General features: G+C 39.6%; 1 long non-coding RNA gene across 1 annotated transcript; it reads right to left on the bottom strand.

Annotated features, from left to right (window-relative positions):
• Positions 1-2,571: 2,571 nt before the first annotated feature.
• Positions 2,572-19,879, bottom strand: LOC135205970 (uncharacterized). Its single transcript, XR_010312653.1, has 4 exons — positions 19,693-19,879; positions 10,748-10,859; positions 3,565-3,717; positions 2,572-2,711 (listed from the first exon to the last, which is right to left on the bottom strand). It is a non-coding gene; the product is annotated as an uncharacterized LOC135205970 (long non-coding RNA).
• Between the last annotated feature and the right edge of the window lie 308 nt (positions 19,880-20,187).

The raw sequence follows: 20,187 nt of genomic DNA, 5'->3' as shown, positions 1-20,187 counted from the left end.
GACTGGGATTTCCTTCATTCTTACAAAATTTGTTAAATTTATAAACTAAAATCTTACTAATTCGCTGCAGTATTTTCTTTAATGAATTGATTGCTCTTTAGACATTAATGTTAATATTTGAAAATTAGTAAATCATTTATCTAACACATCTCTGTAAGAGAGAGAATTATTACGGTTATTATGTGATATCACTTATTCTTATTAAACTTACTAATACAGTCTTGACCAATATTAATATTTGAAAATTAGTAAATTATTTTTGTATCAAGAAAATAACATCAAAATACAGTAATTAGTAATTATTTATCATTGGAAAAACCCACGAATAGGCGAATCCCACGCAAATAATGGGTAGATCTGATCCAGAGAAAAATCCGTGAATCCGTGAGTCCGCGAATTCTGAGAACGCGAATACGGGAGGCCAACTGTAATTGTAATTTGATAGCAGGTGAAGTAATTATGATTCTAATTGTAATAGACAAAGCAAATGTAATTACCCCTAACCTGCTTATATATACGACAGCAGCTACTTCATATTCATTGGTATTCCATTCATACTCCATACATCAATTTTACACTTAAACAACCCCATAGCCAAACATAGTGCAGGCGTGGTGGAATGCAAATAAAATTTAAAAATAAAATAAAAATAGACCCACAAGCTTGAACTTTTCTTTGGTGCATTTAATTCTGCTGTAAAAATCGATGCAACAGATGATAACCTGCCGCTTCTCTCTACATCAGGGAAGGCTACACCAAAGCCAACCCCAGCATCTGACTTTGAGCCATCCATGAAAACTGCAGTGGAGTTATCATGTTGCAAAGAGTGTTCTAAAAATAATGACCGCATGGCTTCACTGGACTATTCTGTCTTGGTAAATACCTCGGAAAAGTTCCAGGGGGGACTAACTGAATATTTTGCTGGTAAAATCTCGTTTCTTGGCATATTTAATTCACAGACAATAAAATTTACTCTAAAAGCAAATGGATGAGGTTGCTTGGGGAGATTTTCATAAAACTGCCAATGCCTTTCATTTCTCATACAAATGCTGGTAAAGACTTAGGTAGCCTCTGGAATCTATACCAGCTCCGAACCAGCAGATGCTTGTAATGAAGATCCAGTGGCACCTCATCAGCATCTACATCGGTGGGAGATGATTTACATGCTCCTGTACACAACCGTATTCCTCCATGATGAATTGAGTTGAGCATTTTAAGGCTATTTGGGTTCGCCGAAATGTACACTTCATGTACACTTCACACACATAATTTTAAAAAGACCAAGGCTTTATATAATCTCAACATCTGAGTTCAGTCTGCACCCCACGAAGTGTGAGACAGGACTTTCAGCAAATTCATTGCTTTCAAGCATTTTGCCCTAATATATTTCAGATGTGGAATCCAGGTCAGCTTGCTATCAAAAATCAAACAGAGAAACCTTGTTTCACCAACACATGGAATTCTCTCCCTATGAATGAATAGCTCTGGATCAGGGTGGATTCCCCTTATACGATAAAAGTGCATAGTTACTGTTTTACTGGCTGAAAACCTAAAACCATTAACCTCAGCCCACTTTACTATACTATCAATGCAGAGCTGAAGGTGGCGTTCAGCCACTGCCATCCTTGATGCTGCAAGGAAATCAGCAGGTCGTCAACAAAAAGGGTACTATATATATGTCATATCTGGGGGAATTAGTCATGTGGTGGGCACTGAAAACACACATTCCCCTGTACACACAATCATTTATGTCTATACGATTCTGTGAGTGTATAAACAACTTTTTATATTTGTCTGTGCTGGTCATGGATGTGTTGAGTCAAGAGATCAGAAATGGAAATCTGTGGGAGGTGTTGTATGCTGATGATCTGTTGATTACTGCTGAAAATGAGGCGGCCCTACAGAGAAGGGTTGGAGAGTGGCAGGAGTCCTTAGAGAGGGATGGCTTGAAGGGGAATGTAAATAAAACACAGGTTTTGCCGAGCAGCAGGGAAGATAAAGACACAATAGTAATACAAGAAAGAAGAGGTTCTATTCTAAAACAGGCAGAAAGTTTAAATACTAGGATCTACTTTTACCCAAGAGGGAGGATGTGAGGCTGAAGTTGACAGTAAGATAAAAGCTGCATGGGGAAGTGGAGAGAGGTAGCTGGAGTGGTATGTGATAAGAAAATGCCAATCAAGCTAAAAGTAAAGATATATAACACACTGATAAGAAGAAATCAGGAAGTTGAGAATGATGAGGTGGATTATAGGAAAATCACGGCTTGAAAAATTGGAAAATGATATAAGGAGGGCACGCAGGCTTAGTAAAGATTACAGAAATGATAAAGTCACGATTGAGATGGTATGGACAAGTCTTGAGGATGGGTGATGAGGGGAGAGTGAAGCGGCCTTGGGGGAAACCTGTTAGAGAGAGATAGACAATTAGATGGCGAGATCAAATGAGGGAAGATATGAAGAGAAGAACTTTGGTGGAAGATGATGCCTTTGATAGAAAGCAGCGGAGAAGGAGCATCTGGCAACCGACCCCTTAATGTAGGGATAAAAGTGCAAAGAATCACCACTTTTTATATTTAAAAATAATGGCTTCGTAACCTGTGGGATTCAAACCATTACCTGGTTGGGAAGGAATGATGTACCATAATACATTTTACTCAGCTACTCACCAAGTCTCTCAGATGATATGGAAGTGAATTCCTGCAGAGGAACCTGAAAACAAATAGAAAATTTAGAAAAAATAATTTTAAAAATGAAGATTGAGACAAAATACTGTAAATTAAGAGTAAAATATATACATTAATTAACTGTTGCATTAGTTACATATAACATATGACCCCTTCCCCCTCCCCCCAAATAAGATTATTGGATTTATATAGATTTTTGCCATTATGCCAAGCACTGGGGCAACTAAGGCCACTCAGTGCTGAAATGGAAATAAACAGTATAAGGTTTGAAAGGTGTTACAGGAGGCAAACCCCTCAGTGTTGCACTAAGAAATAATTGCTAGGAGAGGGTGGACAGTTAGATGGAAGAAAGAGAATATGAACGGAGGTAAAGTAAAAGGAAAGAAAGTAGTTGCAGGTAGAGCTGAAGTGAAACTGCAAAAAACCTGAAGTAATGCCTACATTACTGGTTTGGTATTTGTTTGTTCAGATTTATTAAATACATTGCATGCGCATTCCAGTTTTTCCCTGTATATACCCTTGACTAGTGCAATATTGGTTTCCTTTGTGCCATTATTTTTACTTTTACCATTTTTACCTGTGCCATAATAAAATTGTCCACCGAGACATACTAATCTTTTCAGTCATACGTATAGCATCATTGATATCTGGATTACGATAAAAAGCAAATAATACTATGTAAATAATGTAGAACTTACTGAAAAATTTAAAACAAAGAACTTCACGGAAACTACACTCCAATTTTTCTGGCAAATAAGACTGTCCGGACTCAAGTGTATACATGTACAGCCATGCCTGGCACAAAAAAAAAAAAAAATAAAATCAGGGCTATCAAACCCAAGGATTCAAAGCTCACCATTTGACTTGTTTCTACTTACAAGTCACAGTTAAAATAATCCAGAGTTACAGGCACAAGTCTGGAGGTCAACAAACTTTCATCAAGTACTGAATGGCAATTTTTCATCAAGTACTAAATTGGCAATTTTTCTTACTGTAATGAGTAACAGGTCCAAGTTTCAGGTCAACGTCTCCTGAAAGAATTAAAATGAACAAAATCAGTATCAAAACTAATATATAAAGACTCAAAACAACAGCAATGTAAAAAACTCAACAGAACAAAAAGCAACAATACCATAAACAACAAAAGTATTATTTACATTATATATGATTATAAATGTCACCATATGCCATGAAAAAAATAAAAGGCTACCAGATGGGACTGGCACACCTTGGTGGATGGCCTGACAAGTTTATGGATAGAGATGATGGTAATGATGATAATGGTTATAGTAAGTTATTAATTACGATAAAAACGGTTGGGTATTTGATAAAAAGGTAGTATATTAAATAAAACTAATGAAAAGATTAAAATATATACATAGCATATTTAAAAGCTATACCAATCTTGGTAAAACCTTTTAAATTTTACCAATCTTGGTAAAACCTTTTAAATTTTAAGATGAAATAGTTTCATTAAAAATTTAACCAGGCTTTCAATTCAGCTCCATTTTCGACTTGCTAGCAAGCCCATGTTTATGCTGTATAGCAGCATACAGTTGGCAATGTACCAGAATGTGAACAATGGACAAGGAACTGCCATAATGACGACACTGGAGATCAGAACTTTCAAGCAAAAATCCTGAGTTAGCTATGCCTTGAAAGGCAAAAGAAACCAACAAGTCTGCCACAACAACTGGGGGAGGACAGTCAGGACAGATTTAGAAATGTAGCATTCAGAAGGAAAAATATTAGGTGTAAAGACAAAGGCACTTCCAAATAATCCACCAAGCAACTATTGCTTTCTCATCAGCCACTCCTACAAACTGTTTGAAGACAGGAAGTGAACGAAAATGAGGATGAATACCTGATTGTACCCGTAGGCAAGGGAACTCTTACCCAATGCCATGGAATGCAACGGTACAATGGCTATGGCACAGTTCCAGGTTGGCGAACAAGGTTTGGTAGTCAGAGTAGCCCTCTCATAGAAGGGTTGCCTAATAAGGATACATTCTCCTCTCTACCAACTGGTTTGATTTCAGTGTCCTCCTCCTAATAGTTGCCTGACAATGCCAAAGTCTCTGGTGTAGCATGAAAGAATATGAGCTTGAGAATATCCTTAAATCCAAAGTACACAGTACTAAGCCATTACAATTTGTGAAGCCTCTTAATATGGCGTATTTGTGCCAAGAGCATCTCACCTTTAGTTCTTTGATGTTTGCCCAATATAAATCTTACTGCATACTTTACAAGAAATACTGTACACTTTGTTTGAATTTGGTAGGCTATTAAATAGTTCATTTCTCAAATACATTTAAATATTCAAAATATATTTCAATAAATACAAAGCTAATATTACAATTTTTTAAAGTAAATTGTATTTTTCCTAACTATACAAACCTAGGTCCTTTACTCAAGGCAAAGCCTGGACGCAGCCACTGAATTTTCAAACAAGGTAGTACAGTAGTTAACTACCGTCCAGCCATTGGTTATGCCAAGACCAGGGTTGAGAGATCAATTTGCTTTTGGCCCAGGTAACAGATATAAAGGTGGCTTGAGGTGGGCAGTATGTGTAAAGGACATAGGTTTGTATAGTTGGGAAAAATAAAATTGATTCAAAAATTGATTCGTTCCTACACGGTATACAAACCATCAGTCCTTCACAATAAGAAGACTCACTGATTGGTGGCAGGAGCTCGTGAACCGACTCGTGTTCAGCCTACCTGAGCTCTTCTCCTGACCTTTGATCGGAGTTATAGAACTGTGGGATCAGAGGCAGTCTTTTGGGTTTTTCCTTAAAAGAGCGAGAGTAATTCGCACTTAAGGGAAAGCGAAGAACCATACGTTGGAGACTATAATGCAAAAACAAAGCAATGGGTTTGTCTTATGTCATGATCCCCCTTTTTTCCACCTTGCAAGGGAAACGGGACAGATAGTGCTGCAATTACTAAGTATGGAATAGAAAGGTAAGGTGTCTCTTACCTGCATCTGTGTCCAGTCCAGCAAGTAACGGACTGCATACTCTCTGCCCGAAGGAAAAGAGTAGGATGAATGGGATAAAGAAGAGCCAGTCACTGCATTCATACTCAATCATACCGTACAAGACCAGATGCTAACCTGTCCTGTTAGAGGAGCTGGGTAAGCTATACAACTTAAATAGCCACCAATGGTTCCAAGGAAAGTGTCCAAGAACCTGTGGGCAAAATCCCAAAGGTAATGAGAGGGGAAGGTAGTCTGGCATGCCCAGACCGCCGCCTTCAAAACCTGTTGAACCGACAAGTTCTTCTGGAATACAAAGGATGGGGCAACGCCCCTGACCTCGTGAGCTCTCGGATGAAGGGTACCAGTGTCGTCGCCTGCAGCAGAGTACATATGCCTTCCTGATCGTCTCACGAAGCCAGAAAGAGACAGTGTTCTTGGAAAGCTCTTTCTTGGAACCTCTGGTGCTAATGAAGAGTCATCGACACTCAGGCCAAAAATATAGTCCTCTTCAGCTGGCGCCATAGTGCTCAAACTGGACAGAGAAGCATCTCATCTGGGTCATTATCAATAAGTCACTGAGGGAGGGGATGGAGAGACTCTTAGCCTAGCATCAGGGACCAAAGGAGTCCGAGTCTTCGCTATGAATTCCGGGACAAATTGTAGCGAAACTGATCCCCAACCTCGTGTGTTTGACGTCGAAGGATAGTCCATGGAGTTCGCCTACTCTCTTCGCTGATGCCAGGGCCAGCAGAAAGTCAGTTTTGAGTGTCAGATCCACATCTGATTACTCTTGAAGTGGCTCGTATGGGGCACGAGTCAGGCTCTGCAGTACGAGTCACATCCCACGAAGGAGGCCCGAGATCCTTGGGTGGGCAAGACCTCTCGAAGCTCCAAGTGACAAATCCCATTTTTGGCAAAGCATTCACTCTAAAATATCCACATAGAAGTTCTTACGTAATCCTTATTACAAACAAATCGAATCTCAAACCAATCTATATTTCGGAGATAACTCTTATTATCTTTGTAATCATATTTTGTCTACTCATCAACCTTTGAGCTGAAAAAGCATTAAAAACACGACGGATGTCCCAAGTTATACCAAGCACATTCTACAACTCTCGTAAATCAATAAAATATTGAGTTAGGCAATAATACTAACCCTCTTTTCATGTACATTAAACAATACTACTGATGGAAAAGTTAATGTCCATTTTAGACATCAAAAATATAAAATGAAACATGTCTAGTACTATAGTAACTGAAGACTAAGTATGAGCATTAAGTAACTTCATAATTGTATGTCTACAATTCGCTCAGAAATTAAAAGCAAGCTAATGTTTAACCAGGCTAAGCACAGCTTCAACATCAAGTGTAAACGTGCGATCACAATGTTTATTAAATTCACGGAATAACAGCAATCATTCTTTTCTTCCCAGCTTTATCCCTATTCGGGGTCGCCGTTTCTAATGAGTCTCTTCCATCTACCTCTGTCCCGTGTCATTTCCTCCCATACTCCCTTCTCCCTCATATCACAATCATTAATGTCAAGTATTCACCATTTGCAAAATAATGACTACCTCAAGAGGTAGGCAGCTTATTTCTCGATTTATTTTTATTCTGATTTTAAAGATACTGCTGACCTATTTTACGTATTCCTTAATACAATAAAATCCAATGAAACTGTTCACACAGTGAAGTGTGTTGAGCAGCCAATTTTCTTTTAAAGAATTTTCTTCTTAAATCTACCAAGGAAAAAACATTAAAGACCACATCATTGTTCCATTAACCATTTAAAATTAAGATATAAAATATGGGGCAATCAATCCAACTTGTAAAAACTAACAATTCACAAGTTTCACACAGTGTGAACATGGAATTACCATGCGCTGATCAACCAAACATGCCTGGGAAGGGGGTGGTTTATAATTGACCAACTTATGTGAAAGCTACAGGGGCCTGATCTTGTTGCAATTAACTCTGGAAGTATAATTACTCTTGTATTTATATTTGATATTCTATTCATTAATTCGACTTCGAGACCCTCATAGCATACCCATCCAACAAAATCGTAAAGAATTCCTGCTTTGGAAATAAGTATCACTTATCAGAGTAGATTGTTAGTTGGTTGTGGCTTCCTTAGGTGTGAAGTCAGTTGCCTTCCCTAGTTAACCAATCAGAAGCACCGGTCCAGGCCCTCCAACTCGAGTGCTATGCTGAGGTCACACATTCACGTATCAAAGCACTCACACCCACACGTGTGGAAATTGGTAGTTGACAACAGCTTACGTTGGTAAACCACAAATGGTTCGTAAAACATATGTAAAATCGTGGATGTACGGTGACGGGTCATCTGGGCGCTAAGCGCCGTAGCCCACTCCAGTTTTGAAATGTTCAAAACAATTCATGGGCGGTCATGCCAAATGTCACCTGACGTAGCTCCAGGCATTGCACGTGGGACCCACAGTGACTGCATTGGGGTAGGCGCTGGGGTCACCAGCATTGTTCGCCGCCGCTGTTTTCTTCCTGCCGCGAAACACGTTGGCCTCCTAATTGCGCTGTAGCCTACGGGGAAACCGATTTGCACATTTACAACCCTGTACGTCATGGCAACGCTGTAGTGTGGTATAAAAGGTTAGGTCGGCGCCCTCAGGTCAGCTGTTGTTTCCGTCTCCGAGACCAGCTGTCTCCTCCTAGTACTCTCCACAACACCCTTCAAGATGCCGAACCTCACAAAACGACCAAGGAAGGGACCATCAAAGTCACATATTCTTGCAGGACCTTCTTTCGGCCCAGAGAAGACTCCTACAGCCACTCCTGCAGACACTCAGGTCAAGGGAAATGTCATCTTCCACCTACAAGAGTTGGATGAGATACAAAGTGATGACAGCGACACGGAAACTCCATGAAGCTACCCCCATTGACAACGGACATAATGTTCCCTTGATCGAGACAGAGGACATACAACCGGGGCGTAATAAGAACCTCTGTATAATACTGTCGAACGAAAATGAGAGGCTGGTGGGCGAGTGGCTCGAGCACGAGGCCAAATTCATATACAACAAGGGGATGGCTGCCTACAAGGACAAAGCCAAGGTGTGGAAGCCCTTTGATGACAAGGGCAAATCATTTAGGCCACCAGTAACTGGCAACGAGCTCTGGATGTGGTTCACATCCCTCAGGAGCCACTTCGGACGCCTCACCGCTGAGAAGAGTGGCCAAGGGGTGAGCAGACGAACGACTGACAGGGAGTAGTGGATATTGAACATATTCCACTTCAAGCCCACATAATCCATCAGAAGAAGCCCAAGATGTTGGGACTACCAATGGTATGTATATTATAATGCCTGACTTAATTCTTTTTTTATATTTGTTGAAAATATACAATATTTTACAGTACATGCAGAATTCTACCAAAGTGAATTTACAACCTGGATTTTCAAATGTATTGTTTTTACATTCTCTCATACATGTTCCATCACTTTACAGTCTGCTCTGTTTACAGGCCGGCCATTTTGTACCCTACAGCCCTACAAAACGGTGGGCAATACAGACTTGAAGTTGACGAACATAGAATGTTACTCTATCAGCGTAAGTTCCAGGTAGGCGTCCGACCTTGCTTGCATTGCGCGTACATTTGTGGCGCAATTTACGGTGCTGGCTCTGTGTCCGTCAGCCCGTGTCCTGTTTACCAGCTGCTCAAGGTCATTTCACAGCGATGATACCCACGATCCACATACGTGGGTATGTGCTGTCGTTATACCTGAATGTGCGACCCCAGCAATACTGACTATCTCGAACCATAGAGTTGCTAATTAGCACTCGATCATTTTTATTCGTATAATTATTAGTTTCATTATCAAAAGCTTGGTTCATAACTTATTTCCATAATTCTTATGAAATAGACATTTACTTTATTACCTAATGAACAAAGCCATCAATGTTGACTAAGTTTAGGTTTCACTTTCGACATCAGATCCTACTTGAGGAGTGGAGGAAGGCAGGAATGTCAAGGAAGAGGGTGGAGGAAGGTGGGATAATTGAGGAAGAGGGTAGAGGAAGGCGGGAATGTTAAGTAAGAGGGTAGAAGGAAGGCAAGTTAAGGAAGAAGGGTGGAAGGAACGAAGGTGAAGAAGTAAGGAAGAGGGTAAAGGAAGGCAGGATAGAGGAATGAGGGAAAATTGAGGAAGAGGGTGGAGGAAGGTGGGCAACTGGAATGGAAATACACATCAGGGTAAACAACCAAGTGGACTGGCCAACTCACCGACTACCGCGGTTTTGGCCACCCTCCAAAAGAGTACTACTCGTCCTAACACCAGAGATGGTCATCAGTCATGACTAGTTGATGTTGATAACAGGAGCTCAAGACCTCTACTCTCCTTTTGAAGTAAGTAATTTCTCCAAAGTTAGAAATTAAGACCATATTTTAGGATTTAAACAGAGGTTAATGAAAAGTGTGGCCAACGCAGTGCACACTACCCCAAAACGAAATTCTTACTTACGATTAAAAAAGTTTAAAAGACTGACGCCATCTTGATGTTTGCGGAGTCGCTTGTGTCAACAAACTTCCATTTCCTGTGCTAAATCCGCACACCACTTGTACCCATAGACGCTGGGGCACTTTCATCACAACAATCATAAACCTGACCTCTAACCAGTACTTATTCGTACTTATTCAAGGGACTACGGCATTCTTTGCGGCGTTTTGCGCTCTTCAATTGTTTATCAGTTGTCAATTGGTATGCGTTTACCCTCCAAATTGGGTATAAGACTTACACAAAACCGGGGAAATAAGTGAAAATAGCTCATCTATTTGTAGTATATATACATATTACAGCAATTCTATCATTACTGCATTACTATGACAACTAGAATTCATGGAACAGTTTGTAAATGCATCGGCATACGTGTGATGCTCCACTAGATTGGCAACGGTGAGTCTTTTTCCCCGTCGTCTGCTCATACTTCAGAAATATCTGTAATTTTTCAGGGTTAATTTAGTTGCAAAAAAGGGATGATAGACATGAACATTTTGGAGTTGAACTAAATAATGAGTAAACAATTAAGGGAATAAAGGTTATTCACCTCATAAAGAGTGTAGTCGTCTGCTGCTCGTAACTGAGTTTGCGGAGTGAGTGCTTAGGAACCAGGAACAGCAACGTGGTTCAAGTGCAATGTGGAGTTTCAGTTGTGATGGCTGTAAGGATAAAAACCACCGATTACAAGGTACAAATGAATTCAGTTCAAACCATGACCCTGGGAATAAAAAGTTTCATACTTTCACTTAATATAGGCAACAAAATTTTTTATTGTGCTGATTACAACTGCAATCTTGAGTAAGATCAATAAACGTTACAAATATTCGCTAACATTGTTCAAATGAGTGTTGGGAAGGCTGGGAAAGATGGTGGATTGTCTGTGGTTAGAACTGCCAGCCACACGATTGCCGCCATATTGGATTTCAAAACTGCCTTGAAAACATATTTTATAAAGAGCTCACATGCTTATTTTAGTTTGTATGGGGCTTTCATATATCATATTATGTTGACGAAACTTCAATATTTTGAATGGCATGCTAAAGTTGTAATTGTATTCTTGTTTCACCAATTAAATATTGAGTGAATAAGGACTGGCCAGCGTGATGACAATGGATCGTCTGCAGTTGTTTACCCTACTAACAATAGATATACAATCAAGATTTGCTGATGTGTACAATATACATACATTGCTAAATATAAATATACATTCACGTTACGTTCAGTGCTTTCAGTTCCCCTTAATTTAAAACAAAGGAACTGTGGACATAAGTATGAAGAATGAAGTCCCATTTTCTATATAATTTGCTGCGGACCTCGCGGTAATCAATTTCTTTTCTGTGTGTTGTTGCTAAGCAAAGTTCATCAATAAACTAGTGCTACTAATGACGACGAAACGAGCTATCTACTTACATTTTAATTTCCCGATCATCATGTTAGTTAACAACTTTTGGCTGCTAGGTTTTTATAATTTTCACATTTGCTGGTCTAGGTAGCAACATTAAAGGCATCTCTGCTACATACATTTTGACATCTACCGGGTGGTATTTCTACAGAAGCATTCCACGGTGGCCTAGACTATGGCAATTGACGTTTTCCTATGTTATTTTACTTGCTGTACAAGATTTGAAAGTAATATTTATTCGGACAACTGTAACTAAGCAGTAAGTTACCTTTGAAAACTACATGACAGTACCAACAGGTCGACGTATCGAGTTCAAGGGTAAATTAAAGTTTAGTTCCAGTGAAAGGAAAAAATATTCCCTTCAACTCTTGCAAAGCAAGAAAAGCCGTATGTTCACTAAGGGGAAGGCGGGGTACTGGGGGGAGCACAGGAGGTACAAGTTGGCTAAGTGACACTGGGTGGTTAGGTAGTGATATGGCAAATAACGAGAACTACCCAACAAAATCTAACACTCCTAACTGAAAATAACTAAACCACGATTGTTCTAACAATAGGGGAATAGGGTAAAACACTGCGTGGACTGGCCAACTCACAGACTACCACGGCTAGGCCACCCTGCGAAAAAGTACTTTTAAAGCGTCCTGACTCTGGAGATGGTCATCAGTCAGGAGTTGCTGTTGATGAGAGAAGGAGCTAAAGACCTCTACTCTCCTTTCAAAGGAAGTACTTTCTCCAAAGTTAGAAATTAAGGTCATATTTTAAAATTTAAACAGAGGGTAATGAAAAGGTTGGCCAACGCAGTGCCCACACCACCAAAACTATTTTGAAATTTTTACTTACAACTCTTGAGTATTTAGAAGATTGATGCCCTGTCGATGTTTGCGGACTTGCTTGTGTCAATAAACTTCCCACTTCCTGTGCTAAATTCGCACACCACTTGTACCCATAGACGCTGGGCCACTTTCATCACAACAATCGTACACCTGACCTCTAACCATACTTATCGTAGGGGACTACAGCATTCTTTGCGGCGTTTTGCGCTCTTCCACTGTTTATCAGTGTTGTCAATTGGTATGTGTTTACCCTCCAAACTGGGTATGAGACTTCCACAAAACCGGGGAAATAAGTGAAATTAGCTTATCTATTTGTAGTATATATACATATTACAGCAATTTTCTCATTACTGCATTACTATGACAATTAGAATTCATGGAAACAGTTTGTAAATGCATCAACGTATGTGTGACGCTCCACTCGATTGGCAATGATGAGTCATTTTTCCTCACGTCGTCTGCTCATAAGTTTATCTTGAAAATATTTGTAATTTTTCGGGGTTAATTTGGTTGCAAAAAAGATATTAGATGAATTTAATAAACATTTGGAAGTAAAGTTAAACTAAATAATGAGTAAAGTAAACAACTACGTGAATAAAGCTTTACACCCATAATCATTGTCGTCGTCTGTTGCTCATAACTGTGTTTGCGGAGTGAGTACTTAGGAACCAGGAACAGGTGTGGTTCAAGTGCAATGTGGAGTGAATTAAGACCATAATGTGTATAATTACAATCAAATAAGCACTGGATTTTCAGTTGTGATGGCATAAAGATAAAACCACCGATTACAAGGTAAAAATGAATTCAGCTCAAACCATGACCCTGGGAAAAAAAAAAAAAAAGTTTCATCCTTTCACTAATATAGGCGACAAAATCTTGTTTTATTGTGCTGATTACAACTGCAATCTTGAGTAACATCAATAAATGTTACATATATACGCTAATATTGTTCAAATGAGGGCTGGGAAGGCTGGGAAAGATGGTGGATTGTCCGTGGTTAGACAGGCCAGCCTCACGATTGCTGCCATATTGGATTTCAAAACTACCTTGAAATCATATTTTACGAAGAGTGTCACATGCTTACTGTAGTTTGTATGGGACTTTCATATATCACATTATGTTGACAAAACTTCAATCTTTTGAATAGTATGCTTAAAGTTGTAATTGTATTCTTGTTTCACCAATTAAATATAGAGTGAATAAGGCCTGGCCAGCATGATGACAATAGATCGTCCGTGATTGTTTACCCTATAGTTCTGGAACTTTACCTTTAAGGGGCAGATGGTACGATTCAGATACGCACTTAGGTATGCCGAATCTCGTCTCATCTCCGATTCTTGAAAGTCTACCCATCTTGAATCTTCAACAGATTTCCAGCTAAATACCAAACTAATCACGAACACAGATAAGTCTCCCAAAATTATATATTAGGATGTCCGTATATCGTAACAGAATTTTTAACACTAATACTGGTGAAAACACAGTAACTTTGAGTGTGCAGAGGGTGGGGTGTTAACTCTGAATACTTCTTGCTAAATGATTTAAAAACGGAATCTGTTAAAATCTGGATATCAGCAGCGCATTGGTGACAAGGCTTCTGATTGGTCGGAAGAATTGTGGGCAGGTACATGTCGAAATTGAGGGGGGATGATTTCATGTGCAAAATAAAGTCATATTTTCAGGGGGGGGGGGGGCATGAAACCTAAGATATTATGTATTATTATTATAGGAAATAATATTGCAATAAAATGTTGTGGAAGGGACACCGATTTTGAACACCAACATCATATGGTTACCATACTAACGTATCCAACCTAACGTAACCAACCTAAACTAACCTATCCTAGTAGAACGTGTTACCTAACCGGGGGCCCGGAGCCCCCGTAACCCCCCTCAAAGAAAGACAAACATGAAGGAAGACCAACATATAGGTTACCATACTAACCTAACCAACCTAACCTAGAACATATTACATGACCAGGAGGGCTCCACCCCCCTTAACCCCCCCGTAAAGGAAGACAAACTTGAAGGTAGACTAAGATATAACCAACCTAACTTGACCCATCCTAGTAGAACGTGTTACCTGACCAGGGGGCGTACCCCCCCCCTTTAAGAAAAGAACTTGAAGGAAGACCAACATATAGGTTACCATACTAACCTAACCAACCTCACCTAGTAGAACATAACCTGACCAGGGGGCTCCGCCCCCTACCCCCATAAAGGAAGACATACTTGAAGGTAGCCTAAGATATAACCAATGAAAATGTTCTAATAATTAGTAATATTTTATCCAAAAAATTTTCATGGGTGAGAAAGGATTGGGAAGATCTAGGGTACCTATCCGCGGCGGCCCAGACTATGGCAGTTGCAGTTTTTCTATGCAGTTTCACCTACTGAACAAGAATTTTAAGTAATATTTATTCGGACGACTGTAATTTACCTTTAAAGTCTATCCTACGGTAAAGGGGACCCCCATTGGGAACCGGAGTTTTGGGTGGGGACAAAGTACTGGGGAGAATTATACCGTTCTACTCTATCCTACGATAAGGGGCACCCCCAGTGGGAACCGGGGTTTTGGGTGGGGAGAAACCACTTGGGGGGAGGTTTTGCCGTGTTATTGTGGTATTTCCCATTATGACATTTAAAACACGAAAGACAATCGAAAATAAGAGATAACAAAAGCATAGATAATGGAGCCGTTTCACATCCAAATCCCATCTATTACTACTACTATTACAACACCGAATCCTACTATGCATGCGCTAGTTGTAAGGGAGCTTTTGTTCTAAAAGCAGACTTCTGAGGAAAAAAAAAAGGCGGTGTACGGGAGGGGTACATGTATTTAGCCAATCACATTGCAGTATGACCCCTACATTGCTATAGGATCGAGTGAAGAACTGGGGGGTATTCATACATTGAGTTACATAATTTCATTTTCCTAATTTGTTTTTTAATCATGTTATATGAATATTAGTGTTTATTCCTGTTTCCTTTATCATAGTATTTCTATTTGTTTTGTTTTGTCCTCACCTAATAATTTTGCCATAAATACCTTGAAATATTAAGTTATAATTGAGGATAGACACCTGAAAATGCCTATGTGCTTGGACTAGAAGTGGGTGTTAGGAAGATTCGATACCTACCTTCCTGTCGGTTACGTGAAATTTTAAGTTGCTTGGGCTATTTCATTAAAGATTTATACACATCTCACTCCCTTCCCTTTCCAGTATTCACGTCTGACTGTTTGCGTTTCATCATTAAGAATAAATTTCATACCCATAACAATTTCTTTGTTAAAATTTAACCTTATTGGAACATCTACTTATATATATTCCATTATATCCTTTAACAGACATTTCAATTTACACTTTTTCCTCCCTTTCTTTCCATTATCTAACTCCGTCTATTTATGTTCATAATTTTACAATCTTTTCTCACCCATAAAAACTTTTTGGCTAAAATTTGACTAATTATTAGAACATTTTCATTAGTTATATCTTAGGCTACCATTAAGTTTGTCTTCCCTTATGGTGGGGGTGTGTGGGGGGGGGTGTTATGGGGGGGGCTCCGCCGCCCCCGGGCAGATTATATATTCAACTAGGTTATGTTGGTTAGGTTAGTGTGTTAACCTATATGTTGGTCTTCCCTTCAAGTCTGTCTTTCTTGAAGGGGGGGTAAGGGTGGGGGGCTCTGCCCCTGCTCAGGTAACACGTTCTACTAAGTTAGGTTAGGTTAAGTTGGTGAAGTTAGGTTGGTTATATCTTAGTCTACCTTCAAGTTTGTGTTCTTTTAAGGGGGGGGAGGGCCTTCCCTGCCAGGTAATATGTTCGGTTAGGTTAGGTTGGTTATATCTTAGTCTACCTTCAAGTTTGTCTTCCTCCCCCCGGTCAGGTAATATGTTCTGTTAGGTTAGGTTAGTATGGTAACCTATATGTTTTGGCCTATCCTTCAGTTTGTCTTCCTTTAAGGTGGAGGGTACGGGGGGGCGGCAGGAGCCCCCCTTGTCAGGTAATATGTTCTACTAGGACTAGGTTAGGTTCGTTGGTGAAGTTAGGTTTGGTTATATATTATCTTATCTACCTTCAAGGTTTGTCTTTCCTTTACGGGGGGGGGGGTTATGGGGGGGGAGAGGGATGTTACGGGTGGGCTCTGCCCCCCCGGATAGGTAATATGTCCTACTAGGTTATTTCCTTTATTAATATGGACAATACCTTAGGTTTCATAGAAATAAAAGACACTAAGTTCTACGATTTTACAGAGTTCGCATTGTCTCTTCAGCTGGCCTCTCTGATTTCTTGTACTGATCGTTCATTACAATATCCTGTTCACGATTTTGTTACTCATTATTGCACATTTTTTCCCCCTTTTCTAAAAATACGATGTTAGTTTCCACATAAATGCGAAATCATCCCCCTCAATGTACCCACCCACAATTCTTCTGACCAATCAGAAGCCTTGTCACCAATGCGCTGCCGATACCTACATTCAACAGTTTGCGTAATTTGAGTTTTAAAATCATTTAGCAAGAAGTATTCACAGTGTTAACACCCCCATACCATGCTCTCAAAGTGACAGTGTTTCACCAGTTATAGTGTTAAAAATTCTGTTAAAATATATGGACATTGTAATATAAAGGGAAACCAACCTATTTGTGTTCGTGATTCCTTTGGTATTTGGCTGAAAATCTATTCAAGATGGGCAGACTTTCAAGAATTGGAGACGAGGACAAGATTCGGCATGCTTAAGTGCATATCTGAATTGTACCATCTGCCCCTTTAAAGGTAAAGTTCCCAACTATATTCCCCTATAGTTATAATAATTGTAGTTTACTAATTTTCAGTTAGAAGTGTTAGACTTTGTGGGTTAGTTATAGTTATTTGCCATATCCACTAACCAATGACCCATCGTCACTTAGCCAACTCGTACCTCTTATGCCCCCAAGTAACCCCCTTCCCCTTAGTAAACATATGGCTCCGCCGTGGTTGCGGAAGTCAAACATGGCGGCTGTGTTTACATTTCACCAAACACTTGGTAGATCGATCTATAGAACTATTCCACGGCGATCTAGACTTTGGCAGTTGAAGTTTTCCTATGTTATTTTAATTGCTTTACAAGAGTTGAAGGGAATATATTTTTTTTGTTCCACAAGAACTAAACTTTAACTTACACACTTTGAATTCATACATCGACCCATTGGTACCATCATGTAGTCTTCAAAGGTAAATTACTGCTTAGTTACAGTCGTCCAAATAATTATTACTTTCAAATCTTGTTCTGCAGGTAAAATAACATAGGAAAACGTCAATTGCCACAGTCTAGGCCACCGTGGATTGCTTCTGTAGAAATACCGATTGTAAAATTATGAGCGTAAATAGACAGTGGTGGATAATGGAAAGAGAAGGGAGAAAAAGGTGTAAATTAAAAGGTCTGTCAAAGGATATAATGGAATAAGTATAAGTAGATGTTCCAATAAGGTCACATTTTAACAAAGAAATTGTTATGGGAATGAAATGTATTCTTAATGATGAAACGCAAACAGTCAGACATGAATACTGGAAAGGGAAGAGAGTGAGTTGTGTATAAATCTTTAATGAAATATCCCAAGCAATTTGCAATTTCACGTAACTGACAGGAAGGTAGGGATTGAATCATCCAAAAAAAACCCACTTCTAGTCCCAACACACAGGCATTTTCAGGTGTCTGTCCTCAATTATAACTTAATATTTCAAGGTATTTATGGCAAAATCATTAGGCGAGAACATGCCAAAACAAATATTATAGAAATACTATGATATAGGAAATAGGAATGAACACTAATTCATATAACATGATTACAAACCAAGTTAGGAAAATGAATTTTGTAACTCAATGTATGAATACAACCAATAACTCAATGTATGAATACAACCAAACCACCCACCAAAAAAAAAAAAAAAAAAAAAAACCTTCACTCGGTCCTATAGCAATGTAGGGGTCATACTGCAACGTGATTAGCTACATGTACCCCTCCCGTACACCCCCATTCTTTTCCTAATCAAGAAGTCTGCGTTTAGAACAAAAGCTCCCTTGCAACTGACGCATGCATTGCGTAGTAGGATTCGGTGTCATATAATGGTAGTAGTAGTAGATGAGATTTGGATGTGAAACGGCTCCATAGGTATTTTTATCTCTTATTTTAGATTGTATTTAGAGTTTCAATGTCATAAATAATGGGAAATACCACAATAACACGGCAAACCCTTCCCCCAAAGTGATTTTTCCCCACCCAAAACCACGGTTCCCACTGGGGGTCACCCTTACCGTAGGATAGAGTTGAACGGCATAAGGTAAACTGCAACCTTGAGTAAGATCAATAAATGTTACATATAGTATACGCTAACGTTGTTCAAATGAGTGCTGGGAAGGCTGGGAAAGATGGTGGATTGTCTGTGGTTAGAACGGCCAGCACACGATTGCCGCAATATTAATTTAAAAAACTGCCTTGAAAACATAGGTACTTTATGAAGAGCTCACATGCTTATTTTAGTTTGTATGGGGTTTTCATATATCACATTACGTTGACAACACTTCAATCTTTTGAATGGTATGCTTAAAGTTGTAATTGTACTCTTGTTTCACCAATTAAATATCGAGAGAATAAGGCCTGGCCACCGCTATGAAGATGGATCGTCTGCGGTTGTTTGCCCTATGTTACAGTTATCAACTTTTGGCCGCTAGGTTTTAATAATTAATTAATCTAGTTCACATTTGCTGGTCTGGGTAGCAACATTATAGGCATCTTTGCTACAAACATTTTGACATCTATTAGGCTATGCTATCATTACATATGGTTAAATACTTCTTTGCCACATTAAACTCGAAGTGGCGTCGGGGAGGAACCTGGACGGAGCATTATGGAGTTTTACCGGATGAAGTTTTAGTCTAGTGCAGAATCTGCTTGCCTAAGGCACTACCGCGTAGCCTACCATTCTGTCAGGGTTTCACAAGGCCACGCCGTCTGCCTTTCAGCATTATTGCATGTACAAAATGAAACTAATTTCCCTTCTTGGTCAACCTTCCACCTGAACGGCCTTTTTTAATGCAGCACTAATACCTAACAAGTGGCGAAATTTAACCAAGGCACCCGAGTCACGAGGTGTTGGAAGCCGTGAGGGGATACTACATAGGATCAGTGACTGTAAGGAAACACTTCCAAAACCAATAAGTAGCTACCTATGTCGTTACCGAGAAGCCTAACTAAATAAACGCAATGCTTACCTTAAGGGTTCCCCTTCAGCAGAAGTCGCGACTCACGAAATATAACCCAATGCAATTGATGAAGAGCGTGTCATCTGCGACGCTTTGTCTCCGGCTTCAATTGAGATTCAACCGGTTCTGAACTTGTGATCATAAGGGGAAGCGGCGGCGTCCGTGCATGTCAACCCCGGAGCGGAGGAATGTCCCGACCAACCATCGAATCCCCCGCCCCCAAAAACCCCTGAGACGCCTACTAAACTACAACAACCCAGTGGTTGTTCTCATCTATCATTAAAGGTACTTACGAAGACAGTCTCTCTTTAATCTTTATTTTCTCCTTTTAAATAGAATGGACTTTGTGCATGTTATGAATATGATACAAGCCTCAAACAGTGTTCCCGAAATGAATACAAAGTGTCATTTAGATACTTTCTAAAGCGAGGCATACGTTTTTATGACGCTGACCAAAATTATGGGAAATGCTAGAAATTAGAAAAATGTTTGACTAATAATGCG

Source organism: Macrobrachium nipponense, chromosome 29 (genome assembly GCF_015104395.2).
Source record: "Macrobrachium nipponense isolate FS-2020 chromosome 29, ASM1510439v2, whole genome shotgun sequence".
NCBI classification, from domain to species: domain Eukaryota; kingdom Metazoa; phylum Arthropoda; class Malacostraca; order Decapoda; family Palaemonidae; genus Macrobrachium; species Macrobrachium nipponense.
This window is presented reverse-complemented; position numbering and strand designations above follow the sequence as displayed.